This window comes from Hibiscus syriacus, unplaced genomic scaffold (assembly GCF_006381635.1).
Source record: "Hibiscus syriacus cultivar Baekdansim isolate YM2019G1 unplaced genomic scaffold, ASM638163v2 tig00112352_pilon, whole genome shotgun sequence".
NCBI lineage: Eukaryota > Viridiplantae > Streptophyta > Magnoliopsida > Malvales > Malvaceae > Hibiscus > Hibiscus syriacus.
In genome coordinates, this window is record NW_024063312.1 from 230,518 (window position 1) to 239,634 (window position 9,117).

At 38.0% G+C, this 9,117-nt stretch overlaps 2 pseudogenes; both read left to right on the top strand.

Moving 5' to 3' along the window:
* Positions 1 to 2,309, top strand: LOC120178532 (annotated as a pseudogene).
* A 465-nt stretch (positions 2,310 to 2,774) lies between these two features.
* LOC120178533 lies at positions 2,775 to 8,829 on the top strand (annotated as a pseudogene).
* The last annotated feature ends 288 nt before the right edge of the window (positions 8,830 to 9,117 follow it).

The following is a 9,117-nucleotide window of genomic DNA, read 5'->3' on the forward strand; positions in this document are numbered from 1 at the left end:
TGATCTTCTCCTAACCATTTTTTTAATGAACACAGTTCAGATAATAATTAGAGCAGTGGAGAATGTATGAATCCAATGGTTGTAAACGCCTTCCCGGTCGGTATAGTACATGTAATCAATAGTGGTGGTAGTGTAGAAGGTGAAGAGTTGAGAATGGAACCGTCTGTGGGTTTGGAGTTCGATTCGGCATACGAGGCCCGTGAGTTCTACTGTCTGTATGCAATGCGTGTTGGGTTTAAAATTCGAACTGGCTAGTTGTATCGATCGAGGAGAGATGGGTCGGTGTCGTCTAGAAGATTCGTTTGCTTAAAGGAAGGGTTTCAGCTGAATTCGAGGACTGGTTGTCCTGCTTTCATTAGGGTGCAAAGGTGTGATTCCGAGAAGTGGGTTATTGACCAAATTCAGAAGGATCATAATCATGAACTTGGGCTTGAAGGGGAAAGCAGTCCGCCCGTTTTGCAGCAGGGACCTCCTGTTGTTACGAAATCGTTGGTTGAAGTGTTGCGTAGGCCGAAAGTCAAAATGCTGGGGCAAATAGATAATGGACGACCGGGTATCATAAATTTAAAAAAGCAAAAGCGAGGTGGAGATGGAAGGCAATCTATAGCTGAACCATATACAGGTCTAGAGTTTAATACAGCTAATGAAGTATACGAGTATTATCAAGTATGTGCTGAAAGTGTTGGTTTTCGAGTTCGGATTGGTAAGTTGTTTCGCTCAAAGAATGATGGATCAATTACTTCCCGAAAATTTGTGTGCTCAAAGGAAGGTTTCCAGCACCCATCGAGAGTAGGTTGTGGGGCATTTATGAGGATTAAGAGGAAAGATTCAGGAAGCTGGATGGTAGATCGTCTTGATAAAGATCATAATCATGATCTCGAAGTGCAGATGGCGTGCCAGAAGAAATTTTCCACAGATTCGAAGAAATTCATAGCGGAAGAAACCAATGGCATGGTCTCTATGGATCTCGGTGAAATGAATAAGAGCAAGATTAACAAAAGAAGCCGAGAAAACAAAATTGGAACTGATTGGTACCCTGTACTTTTAGAGTATTTTCAAACCAGACAATCAGAAGATACCGGATTCTTTTATTCAGTGGAGGTTGACAACGGAGTGTCATTTGGGCAGATGGCAGGTCTAGATATTTATGCAGTCAATTCAGTGAAGTCATTATTTTTTATACTTCATACAGGAAAAGTAACTATGAGGTGCCATTTGCCACATTCGTCGGAGTAAACCACCACAAGCAGCCAGTACTTCTTGGATCTGCTTTGATTGCTAATGAATCGAAGGAGTGCTTTACTTGGTTGTTTCAAACATGGTTTAAGGCAATGTCTCGGTGCCATCATAAGTCGATTATTGCCGATCAAGACATGGCCATACAGCAAGCAATCACCGATGTCTTTCCTGGTGCTCATATCGCTTTTCCTCGTGGCAGATTAGAGCCAAGGAGCGGGAGAATCTGCTGTCAATGCTATTGAATTCAGACACGAGTACGAAAAGTGCATTTACGAAAGTCAGACAACTGTCGAGTTCAACACCACATGGAATTCACTTATCAAAAAATACAACTTGAAGGGAAATGTTTGGTTACAACACATGTACGATATGCGTTAAGGCAGGGTTCCGTTGTATTTACAGGGCAATTTTTTTGCCGGCATCCCTATAGGTGAAAGTGTCGAATCATTCTTCGGCACACAGGTAAACGCCAAACTCCACTAAGGGAGTTTATTCCCCGATACGAACAAGGACTCGAACAACGACGTGAGGATGAAAGGAAAGAAGATTTCAACTCTTTCAATTTATAGGCCTTTTCACAAACAAAAGAAGCAATAGAAGAACAGTGTAGGAGGCACTATACTTTCACCATCTTCAAAATATTTCAAGACGAGCTTCTACAATCCTACAGTTATATTGGGATAAAGACTTACGAAGAAGGGACGATTTGCCGGTACTTGGTAAAACGGTCCGGGAACGAGAACGACAAACATGCCGTTACCTTTAGTGAAGTCAACCTGAGTGTTAATTGGAATTCGAAGGTGTACTATGCAGACATGTATTGAAGGTGTTCAAATTGTTGAACATAAGAGAACTTCCTTCTCGATATATCTTACCTCGGTGGTTGAAAAATGCCGATTACCGCATCCTATGCGGTGTCGAGTCCGGTGTAAGCTCCCAAGAACTGAAGGCAATTATGGTCTGGAGTTTGAGAGAAACAGCTTGTAAATATGCAGAATGTGGGACAACGTGTAGAAAAATATAAACTTGCATGCGAGATCATGCATGAAGGTGGAAAAAAGCTTTATTGATCCCTGTATGTAAATATGTATCTATGGGGTTTTCTCGGATTGTGATACTTAATTTAGTAACTCTTCTTATACAATTTGCGAGTGAATTTTTCATATACATATTTATTCGTTTAAGATTTTTTATGTAAAAATTGTGTAATTTGCTATTATTATTATTATTATTTTTCATAATATTAATACTTATAACTTTTATAAAGTAGCATTTCTTGTTTTATTTTAAAAAAATAGAATATTTTTTGAATTTAATAAAATAATTGAATTGTTTTTTAGATATTAATTGAATAATTTTAAATTGTAGGCACATTTTAACCCGACATTTATAATTTTACATCACTGGAGTCGGTCCAAAGCCCAAAACGCATCGTTTTAACCCATATTTCGAAGGGTTATTTTTCTTAATTGAATAATCAACACCGACCAAACCATAAAGGAATAATCTTATAAGTAAAGCTCAAGGGGAAGCCACGAAGCATTATTTTCTAATTTTCTTTTTAATTATTGTTATTATTTCAATGTTTTCTTCTATTGACTTCTAGGTTTTCCCCAGAAACAAACAGAGTGATCTAACCGAGGAAAACACTAAATTATTTCTTTTTTAAAAATTCAACTAATAATAAGCAACACTGATTGACAGACAAATTCGAAACCTAATTCCCTTATCCCTCTATTTTTAAACAAAAGGAAAGAATATTTCTCAGCCTTCTTTTCTTTTCTTTTTTCTTTCTTTTTTTAATAAAATGACGAGACATATTGAAGCTTGAAAAACTTCGGCAAATGATGAGAGATTCTTCAGCACGAACGGAAGATTTGAATGCGCCACCAGTTTCCAGCTCGCGAAGGACCAGGTAAAACGTTTTATGCCAATGAATTTCGAGCCTGATTTCTTTTTTTTTGTTAGGGGAATTGGAATTGAATTTGAATTCTAGGGCTACTCTTTTGGATTCGGATAGATTTTGCGGGATTTTGATGTAAATTTAGGATCCCGTTCCATATTGATTAGAAATTGTGGTGTAGTTTGAGTTTCGGATTTGTTTTCGTGTTGAATTTTGAAGTTTGAGTTGTTTTCTGCTGATTTTTTATTAGTTTTGGAATTAAGCTGGAATTGTCCCCATCATGTTATAGAAAGGATTTGAATGCTAGGAACTTTGATTCTATTTTCTTGATCTAGGTATAGTTTTTTTGAATGTTTATAATTGTCGAGAATTTTCAACCAATTCAGATAAAACAGTGCTATAAAGAATTGATGATCTTCTTTTTTACCAGATTCATTTTTTGGCCAAATTACTATAAGAGATCCATGGCTTAATTGCAAGAAAATTGTGTTTGGAAAATGTTATTCCCTCCTAAGCAGATGAAATTAACACAGAAATGTTACTAGACTTGTTACATTTAATGAAGTCAGCTGAGATATCTACCGATTTAGCTATTTAATTTGTTCTTCAACGCTCATTGAGCTGTAGATATTTAGGTTTAAATTGTCCACTATTACATTTATATTGATTGAAGTACATAATTTTGATATTTCATGCTTATGCTGAATGAATTCTTTTTATGTTTTTGCTTGCACTAGCAATGTCTTTCAGTTATTGGCACGGAGAGAAGTTTCTCCACGAACCAAACGGTCGTCACGAAAGCTATGGGGAGAAGGGTCAAAGAGCCGTCCTGATTCCTTCGGGCCACAATGTCAGGCAACAAGAGATGCGAGATCTGATCTTCTTTCCTGGTAATACCATTCTTTTCCACTTACTTTCACAGTTTTGCAAGTGGAAGCTACTGAGTTCTGTATTCTACTTTGTGGCCCATTTTTTTTATCGTCCTGTGTTCATGTGTGATTCATAGAACTTTGTTACTATTTTATAGTAGGGATCCTGATAAATTTTATTTCAATTTCATGGGGTTGCAGGGTAGAGGCAGAGTCGTTACGACATTTTTCAGCAAAATACTGCCCATTGGTGCCTCCTCCGAGGTCTACTATTGCAGCTGCCTTCAGTTCGGATGGAAAAACGCTTGCTTCTACACAGTGAGTTATTTTTTCCAGTATTTTATCAGTCCAATAAGGGGTAGTGTTAACTTCACCCTAAGATTTGATACATATTTTGCCTGGATTTTGGCCCCGCAGTGGAGATCATACAGTTAAGATTATCGATTGCCAGACTGGAAACTGTTTGAAGGTGTTGAGTGGTCATCGCAGGACACCTTGGGTGGTAAGGCTGTAACTTTTGCCTTTGGATTGAAAAAAAAAATTAATTGTATAAAACAAAGCTGCTCAATTCATCTGTATGCATCCAGAAGATCACTTTGATGCTTTTAAGAGTTTGGATTTTGTAAATGCATTTTCAGATCTTTGATTCAGCACATGAAGACATCAATATAATATATATTACAATCAGATTTTCAGTTTATTAACTTGATCCTTTTTTTCTTGAATGCCAAAATGGTTTTGCAATTGGGGTGTTCATGTAGAGCATGTATTAATATTTTGCGATGCTGGGATTTTACAGGTTAGATTCCATCCATTGTATCCGGAGATACTTGCAAGTGGAAGTTTGGATCATGAAGTTCGCTTGTGGAATGCAAATACTGCGGAGTGTATAGGAACACGTGATTTCTGTAATTGCTCTTATGATTTCCCTTTGTAGTTTAACATTAAGAATGCATAAATGTGTTAATGCTCTGTGTTATTTTTCATTTCTCTCCTTAATGCAGACCGTCCAATTGCGTCTATTGCATTCCATGCTCAAGGGGAAGTTCTTGCAGTAGCCTCGGGGCATAAGGTGAGGCTGATTGTCCCATATATGTGTATTACTTTATCTGGATTGGTACACAACTGTCTGACTTTTGAGTTGTTTGTCAGTTATATATATGGCATTACAACAGGAGAGGAGAGACATCATCTCCTTCTATTATACTGAAGACACGACGTTCTCTTCGGGCTGTACATTTTCATCCATATGCTGCTCCATTTCTTTTGACTGCTGAGGTGAAATTTCTGTTCTATCAAATTGATTATGTATTTTGGTCTACTCTCTAACTAATTAGATTTCTGACTGATTTGCAGGTCAATGATCTTGATGCACCTGATTCGTCAATGATGGTGGCAACTTCTCCTGGTTACTTGCGCTATCCAGCCCCAACTGTATATTTGGCAAATGATCGATCTAATTTGACAAATGAACTACCTCTAATGTCTTTACCTTCCATGATATGGCCATCATTTGCTAGAGATAATGGGAGAACATCTTTGCAGAATACTGATGGCGACATTGGTTCAAATGGTGTGCATCAGAGAGGTGATCAATCGGCTTCAGTACGGCTTCTGACGTATTCAACTCCAACCGGACAGTATGAACTTTTGCTGTCTCCTGTTGAACCCAATAGCTCTTCTCCGCTGCCAGAAGAAACCGGAGGCAATCCTTTACCAACTGAGATGGAAACTGATGTTTCCCATTCTGCAATGGTGCCCATGGAGACAATGGAGGTGCAATCAGCGGAAAGAACTACTCAGTTTTTTCCTTTTGGTGATCCAACCTCATGGGAGCTGCCTTTCTTGCAAGGATGGTTAATCGGTCAGACCCAAGCTGGTCAGCGCAATATGCGTTTGGCTACTAGTGGTGGTCATGAGAACTCACTTCCAGCTGGTGAAACAGGAACTTCTGCTTCAGTAGCTTCTTCAGGTATGGCCACAAGTGGTGGCCACTCGAGAGTTCATGGAAGATCAAGTTCACGGCATCGTTCTTCACGTTCTCGCATGGTCTCCTCAGGCGGCACTGCGGAATCTGGTTATAGCAACATCATACATGATGGTAGTGATCCTCAACCTGCTGCCAGCAGAATTCAATCTGAGCTTGCCACATCTCTTGCAGCAGCAGCAGCAGCAGCAGCAGAACTTCCTTGTACTGTTAAACTTAGAATATGGCCACATGATATGAAAGATCCTTGTGCTTTCCTTGAACCAGAGAAATGTCGCTTGACCATTCCGCATGCTGTGCTTTGTAGGTGTGTTCAATTTATAATTCCATTGCCTGTATTTCAGCTTCTTCTGGAACTAATCTTCTTTGGTATCTTGTTGTTGTTTTGTTCTTATGTATGCTGCAAAATATCACTGATATCCTTTGAACTCTTATCTAAAAACATAATTGCAGTGAAATGGGTGCACATTTTTCACCTTGTGGGAGATTTTTAGCAGCCTGTGTCGCCTGTATGCTTCCTCATTTGGAAGCCGATCCTGGAGTCCAGAGCCAGCTTAATTCTGATGTTGGAGGAGTGCAACATCCCCCACACGCCACCCAATTTTGGCACATCGTGTTATGTATGAGCTTCGTATATATTCGCTTGAGGAGGCCACGTAAATTCCAAACGTCTTATAATCTATTCTTTTTATTCCTACCGCCCTTCTGCTGATGGTTTATATTATTGATCTTTTGTAATTTTGATGGTCTTTTTGTGTAGATTTGGATTGGTGCTTGCTTCACGGGCAATAAGAGCTGCTCACTGCTTAACATCTATTCAGGTCCAACTCTTGCTCCCTGTTCACCTTTTTGTGTGGATTATGCTATTCAGTTAATTGAATGAAAACTTGTTTTTGTTTTGATTTGTGGACTTCTGTGCTATGGGATGTCCATTGCAAAGTTGTAATATATATACTTTTTGTTTTCTAATTTGCAGTTTTCACCCACATCCGAGCATATATTACTTGCATATGGTCGTCGTCACAGCTCACTTCTCAAAAGTGTGGTAATAGACGGACAGACCACAGTGCCCATTTACACCATTCTGGAGGTAAAAGCATGTGATTTTCTTTATCTATGTTTTTCGTGGTTCGGTTGCCTCACTGCTATTAATTTTTGAGAATTGTTTTCTCCTGGATGTTGAAAGGCATTTACACGTATTATGAATGTCCACGGTGTTATTTGCTCAATCACAGCTAGTGTCTCTGGTTAAACCGATTTTATCTATCTGATTGTGGTATTGTTTTAAGAATATAAAATCTCTTCTATCATGTTGTCTTGTATTTCTGCTTTTCATGTTATTTGTTGTACCTCATTACTCAGGTGTACAGAGTTTCTGTTTCTGATATGGAGCTTGTGAGAGTTCTTCCAAGCCTAGAGGATGAGGTAAATGTGGCTTGCTTTCATCCTTCTGTCGGAGGTGGCCTTGTATATGGAACAAAGGTCAGCAATTGACACTTCAATGAATTTCATATTTGTGTTTTGGTACTAATCCTGTTATTTTATGTGTGGCAGCCGACTAATTATTCCAAATTTTTACTTGTCCCAATGCAGGAAGGAAAGTTAAGGATTCTCCAGTATGATAGTTCAAATGGTTCGAGACATAACATGTCCAGTTTTCTTGATGAAAATATGCTCGAGGTAGGAGGCCCAAGTTTGCAGGTTTATTTTTCTTGGATTCCTTGTGTTTACTGATAAATTTCATGTGTGTGTGTGTGAGGCTCATTTAAAATTTAAAACATCGACTTCTTCCTGTTTTGATTTCTCTTTGAACAATCCGGTTTGATTACTTTGTCATATCTTTTTCTGTTTGATTTCGTCTGATACATATAGACTGATTTCCATTAGTGGGATTATTTGGCTTTTCTATTTGCTGTAGAACGATAGAAATCACCCCGAGTTAATCCGATCTTCCTTATCATAGTTTATCCTATTTTCTTTAGAACGATTGAACACACCGAGAGTTTATCGGATTTTCTTTCTAATCATAGTTTTGAAATCAACCTAATTATTTTAATATTGTTGTAGGTCCCAACATATGCTTTAGAATGCTAGTGTTACCGATAAAGCCAGTTCAGTTGACTCGCAGCTCGGCTTTGATGGTTAGTTTCCTTCACTCTATTGACATTTCACGACAATAACTATAATTCCCGAGGAGTTTAGTTAGAAAAAGTGAATTCATTGAGCTAATCTTTTACTAACATTTAAGAAATAAAAGTGAACAAATACGCAATGCTGATTTTATGAATCAATGTTATGCGGACTCGATTTTGAGTTTCGAATACAATTATGTATTTGACAGAATGTATATTCAACTTTGTCCAAGTTTTGTTGTGTATTTGGAGTGTCTTATTCCTAAGCCTGTTCTAAAATTAAAGGAAGAGTCGGAGCAGTATAGCGAGTAATTAATTTGGTCTATATTTATTCTGTATCAGATTTGATCCATTCCCGCCGTCTTCATGTGTACCATCTTTGTAGCTACTCGCCGGATTATTATTTATTTTGTTACGGCTGCAAACTACTCGAACACTACTTTGCTTCTCTGTAAAGTTTCTCATCTGGTAGGTAGATGCCAATCCGATCTTGTATTTTCCATTCGTTGTTTTCCATAGGGACACATGTTAACGTCTTCATCGTAGAAACCGGTCGAACTCGAACAAGTTGAATCGGGATTAAGGACGTCGGTTGTTGCATCTACTATTTGTTTAGGTTTTAAATGGATGTTGCTGGAAACGTTTCGTCTCTCTTTGGTTTGATTTCGAATTTTTGATGTCTTGCTTAACGACATAAAACAGATTGGTGGTTATAATTTAGTTACCAGATCTTTACAACCTTTAAGAATTCTTCAAATCATATAAAGTTGATGACAAATGCCAAAATGTTTTGATTGAATCCTCGAAATATTAACATCGCATCAATCAACTCTGTTTGATTATCTCGTCGCTAAATTGAGTGTTAAATTATACGACCTCGATTGTAAGTAGACGTGTTTGAATCTTTTCTACACTATAGCTTAGATCCGAGTTATATATGGTTATCTGAAACCCATATGTTCAACGTCTTGGATAAAATCTCAACAT